Source organism: Ruditapes philippinarum, unplaced genomic scaffold (genome assembly GCF_026571515.1).
Source record: "Ruditapes philippinarum isolate M1 unplaced genomic scaffold, ASM2657151v2 ctg7351_1_1_1_1, whole genome shotgun sequence".
Taxonomy (NCBI): domain Eukaryota; kingdom Metazoa; phylum Mollusca; class Bivalvia; order Venerida; family Veneridae; genus Ruditapes; species Ruditapes philippinarum.
This window is the reverse complement of record NW_026862055.1, coordinates 3,482-8,950: the sequence shown is the minus strand read 5'-3', so window position 1 is coordinate 8,950 and position 5,469 is coordinate 3,482. Positions and strand designations below refer to the sequence as shown.

Below are 5,469 nucleotides of genomic sequence, written 5' to 3'. Positions count from 1 at the left end.
TCTGGTTAAGATTATTTTGTCATTTACTACAGGTAGTTGTCGTGGCCGAGTGGTTAAGGCGATGGACTAGAAATCCATTGGGATCTTCCCGCGCAGGTTCGAATCCTGCCGACAACGTTTAAATTTTCAAAAGAGTCACCATTTTATGCATATATTTTTAGATACGATTCATAATCCGAGATTTGAATTAAAAGCGTTTATTTGTTTCAGATGACATAGACCTGCAGAATTCAAGTTTTTGTCTAGTTATCAGTATCGTTTGCGTCCATCTCGTCGACGGAACAACGGTGTTTGAGATTGCATGGACTTGACGTAAAGTTTGATTTAATTATGTTTAAATGATATTCCATCAAAATTAAAAGGCAAAACACGTTTACAAAAAGCACGATATGCAACTTTTACATTTACTCCGCTGATGTTTGTACATATAAAAAAGCTTGATAATAATCAAATTTCAATTCAATGTTATCACTCAAAAGATGTAAACGAGTCAATAAAATTCTACAAACTTTGATTACAAATGGCAATATTTTGCTTTAAAAAAAGTGTTAAAAATCCCTATAGCTAGTTTAAGTATAGAGCCAGGTCATGCTGCATGGTTGTGTAAGTTTGCTTAGTTTAATATTAAGTGAATGATCTCCAGTTATGGAAGAAATAAAGATAATGAATAAATATAATATACTGATAGCAAAGGGTAAAATAAATTCACCTTACCAGTTTAATCATTTTGCATGAAAAGGGCAAGTGTTATAAATTGATATTGTAACATCTTGTAAGATCAAACATGTTAACGTCACGTCAACGAGCCCAAAATTGAAATGTTCTTACAATGTTACAAAAAAGCAATCACTATTGTTAATTGTGTGTACACTAACATACGTTAAAAGGCGTAACTTTGAAGAACGGATTATCAATGAAAATGACAAATGGTTATTTCAAATCCTATTGTACAATTGATGTTTAGTGTACACTAAATTGTTCATGGAGAAAGAAAAAATATGTGTTTTGGATTGCTTGTTTTTGTTGATATTGTTATGTATGTTTTGATGTACCTTAATTTACATGTAATAAAAAGTTTTTTTTTTAAGAACGGGGACGAAGTTTACGTATTAAATAATCAACAACTACTTCACGCTTTATTTTGGTGTATAAACTACAGGTTACGAATAATTGTATTAAACAAGATTTAATCAACAGAGTCCCGTAGATTATATTAGAAATATTACGTTGTAGATTTGATTTTGAAAAAAAAGAACCAAAATTAAGAGAAAACAATTTCATTTATATAAGGACATAAGGTTAACAAACATGTCTTCACTAGAGTCTGGTTCTCTAATTCTAACCATATTAATCGTACCTAAAATATTTGTCACGTAGATTTTAGAATTTCGAGACAGGAAATTCAAGCCGCAAAAATAAACCAACCCTTAAGTGTTTCCTTTTTATTATTTTGATTTTTTTAGCTAACGGTACAATGATTATTTAAAAGCCTAACACCGTGACGTCGCGCATACACGAGCTTATTACCGCAGCGTACACTCCAGTGTCCACTTTAACTTCCGCTTGCGAGCGAGTTATACACGACAAAACGCGGATTTAGACTGAAATATAGGTAAAACAGTTCAGTTAAGTTGATCATTGAAGATTTTTTTATTTTCATGAGTGGGTCTTACATGATTTTCCCGGTCTACTTTTTGTGGCATACCTGTATTTTTTAAAACAATCCGATTTCTCATTTCGATTTCTCAAAAATGTCTTTTTTTGTCGACTTCAAGCAACAATTTCGAAGCTTTACATCAAATACACAGCGTACACTCAATCATCCACAGTGACTTCCGCTTGCGAGCTAAATATACACCGTAAAACGCAGAACAATGCTGAAAAACAGGTAAAACATGTCAAAATAAATAAATCATTGGTTTATTTTACTTACATGTGTGGTACTGACATAAACTAAATTATTCATAATCAATATTCTAATGTGTAAACATATATTTTCAGACAAAATTCGGTTTCTCACTCAGATTACCCGAAAAAAAATCAAAATTGTTTGCATCAAACTACGATTTCAAAGCTTTAAACCTTATATTTGAACAAATCTTTTTGACAAATCTTTTTGATGCTATCGAGAATTATGTTCTAAGCACCAGAAAATTAAAAAAATGTTATTTGTAAACGTCTTGGCTGCGAAGATATTGACAATGAATTAGCAACTGTTGATGTTCCCTCACTGTACGGTTGCTTGCTACCTCTCTGTACGGTTGCTTATGAGGACTTGGAAAAAAAACTGTACGGTTGCCTGGGTGCAAGCTACAAATTTTGTTACAATTAAAAACACAATTCTTGAACAGTTGGCCCATTTTAAAGGTAACAATGGCATTGGCCATACATTTAAACCAAAATAAAAATAAATCAGGGTTTAATAACTAATGTATGTCAAACTTTGTGATAGTAAATTGCGACACTAATATATACTTTAAGTGATTTAATTTAACTGCAGTTAACATATTTACATGACATGATGTTCAACGTATATTTAATGTTATTGTAACTTCTTTTTTTTGTAGGTTAATACTAATCATGGAGACATACATATGTACATGTGCATCTATGTGATTTAGAGTGTAAACAGTTCTGTGAATTAATAGATCATGTGATTATAAGACATCCTGACGAGAACCTGAATATAAGAATTATTATCAAAGAGGGGCAAAGTGTCAAGTCATACTCAAAGATTTCAATATCATTCCCAAAAGAATTGAAATCTAAAAAAGAGTTTATATTTCCTGTGGAAGTCTGTTTTTATCAGACATGTTATATGACATCAGGGTACGTTTCCAGAATTTGCCCACGGTATGTATCACAGTACAATAATACTTCTAATTATTTTTTGATGGAAAAAATATTTAAACAATTATATAGAGGATATTTGTTTGTTTGTGTGTAAGATGAAATTCTATTTCATCGAGTGGGCTTTAAAAACAGTATTCTAACGAGTGGCGTAGCCACGAGTGAGATTACTGTTTTTAAAGTTCACGAGATGAAATAAAATTACATCTTACACAACAAACAGACAAATTTTCTTTTTATTTTATGCTTTAAAACAAGTTAAAACGAAATTTCCATAATTTTAACGTTAATATTAAAATCTGTTTCCCCCATTGAGAGCCCCATTTAGAGGGAATTTCTCATTAAAAACAAGAAGTCTTGAGCTGAAAAATAAGTCCGCCAATGAAGGTTAAATGAATGTGATATTTATTCATTTTATTAAAAAAATATGAATGATCGCTTGTTTTAATAATAAAAACAAACAATTCTTGTAGGAGAAAAAGTCCAACCATCCATCCATATTTCTGTTACTTACTGCGAATTTATATTAGACCTGGCTTTGTAAAATGTAAACGGCAGCCATTTTTTAAAGTCGTGTATTTCATGGGAGGAAAATAATTGTGTAAGATGCAGAAGGATATAATTTGGATTTGTTAGTCATACACCTTTTTAAAAGAAAGAAAACTTATTTGAGGATTGTAACAGACAAAAAATAAGTGTTGACAGAAGTGAAAACATTCAGAAAAGGAGCTAGGAAAATGGAAAACTTGGAAGCTTGCTAAGGCATTGTAAGGAACGCTGGGTTGTTTTACTTATTTTACGAGTGATAGCTGTCAATGCTTTTCAATTTTTCATAAAGCATACGGCAGTTATTGCTCGTAGGATACTTTAATATGCCCAAATGTCATCAAGAGTATTTTTGCATGGTGAAGGAATGTATTTTTCAGACTGTAAAACGAAACAAAAAAATTTAGAGACGAAATTTTGTGATTGGAATTTGAAGGAATAGAAGTAAGTTTTCTCTCTTTATTACTTTTGACATTTAAGTTATTTATCTATTTCAGCTTTGCTATTTTTTTAACAGCCTGATATTGTCAGAATTGTCAGTAAAAATAAAATTGAGGTACCACATGGGGAAAATCTTAAAAAAGTAGTTTCGTCATTGAAAAAAGTGAAATTATATTTTGATAATTTTCACTGTGAAATTATCAAATATAATTTTCACGGATAAATCAGTAATCCACTGAAAAGCATAAAATAAACCATGGTAATGTTTTGGAAATAATCAAGCCTCTTTTTTTTAAAAGTTTATTTACAGCAAGGTAGCGATTTGACTGATTACTACTTTAGAATGTAAAATAAAAAGAAATAAAGTTAAGGATTTTTATTATGTTTGGCTCTGTATGCCTATAGAGCACTGCTTTTTTGCTTTTTTCTTTTGCAGCAACAATATATTTGACAATCCATTCAGAGCGAAGCGTAAACAAATATCACAACCGGCATTGTCGGGACGAGGAGTTCAACCTATACGAGAATATCATAGATTAAATGAAAATATGATAACAGCAGAAAAAAGATACGGTGGTTTGTCGGACATCTAATAATGACCTACTGGCAAACTGTGTACTGACAATTTTTTTAATAAGTGTTTAAAGATGAAACCTACGGCGTTTATTGAACGAAGTGATGCAAAGGACTTTCTCCTACAAGCAGAAAATGTGTCATGACTATGCTTTCACTGTATACTATTTGAAGTATCTTAACTACGGTAGTTCTGATACAAGAATAATATTTTGACCTCAGTGAGTTAGATACTTAGATAGTAGGTGTCTTTTATCAAGACATCGGTTGAAACCTGACTAGCTCATAGTTTACAAATGGTACTGTTATGGATAGACATGTAAACAATTTGACAGTGTGACGAGATTTTACCTTTCCTTTACTTGAATTCTGCTCTGTCATTTCCGTGATTTGTGTGGTTGTTTATCAACTATATATATAACAGTAAACAGTATAAATATTCAATGATTCGAGTTAAAGAACCATTGAAATATCGTTCAGAACTATGTGAACATGATCCGGGTCGCGAAATAACCTGACAATTGAGCGTAGATACTCAACTGACCAAAGAATAACAATAATAACGATCAGATATGTAGAAATATACCTGAACTATTATTCCATTACAATAGATACAGAAAGTATATACTAGAAGTGTCACTAGAACACAAAGATGTGTATTATTTACATTTTCTAGCTGACGGATTCAGCGGAAATAAGTTCCATATCCGGCCAAATTCCGAGAAAGTACTGTAATGCAACGAAACTACCATAATCATATTTTGGAAAAAGAGTGACTATTATATAAAAATCTGCCGATATTTTATGTCTTTATTATTCTATAAGAGAATAATAACATTTTAGCGGATCCTTGGCGAATCTATTTTGTCTGACGGCGTATGAGCCATGAGTGTGCTATGTTTAGCGGAACGCTGTGATTGGTTAACTAATTCCGTTGTCGAATCTTATTGGATAAGAGTACTTTTGAATGTTTTAGCGGCGGGCAAATTTCATTTTGGAATTAACACGCCAAAGTCTATAAATACAGACGCTCAATTCAGTTCAGCTAGCTTTTCCAAC

At 31.7% G+C, this 5,469-nt stretch overlaps 1 non-coding gene across 1 annotated transcript; it reads left to right on the top strand.

The window, feature by feature from the left end:
* Nucleotides 1-35: 35 nt before the first annotated feature.
* On the top strand, nt 36-117 carry Trnas-aga (transfer RNA serine (anticodon AGA)). Its single transcript has one exon. It is a non-coding gene; the product is annotated as a tRNA-Ser (tRNA).
* Nucleotides 118-5,469: the final 5,352 nt, after the last annotated feature.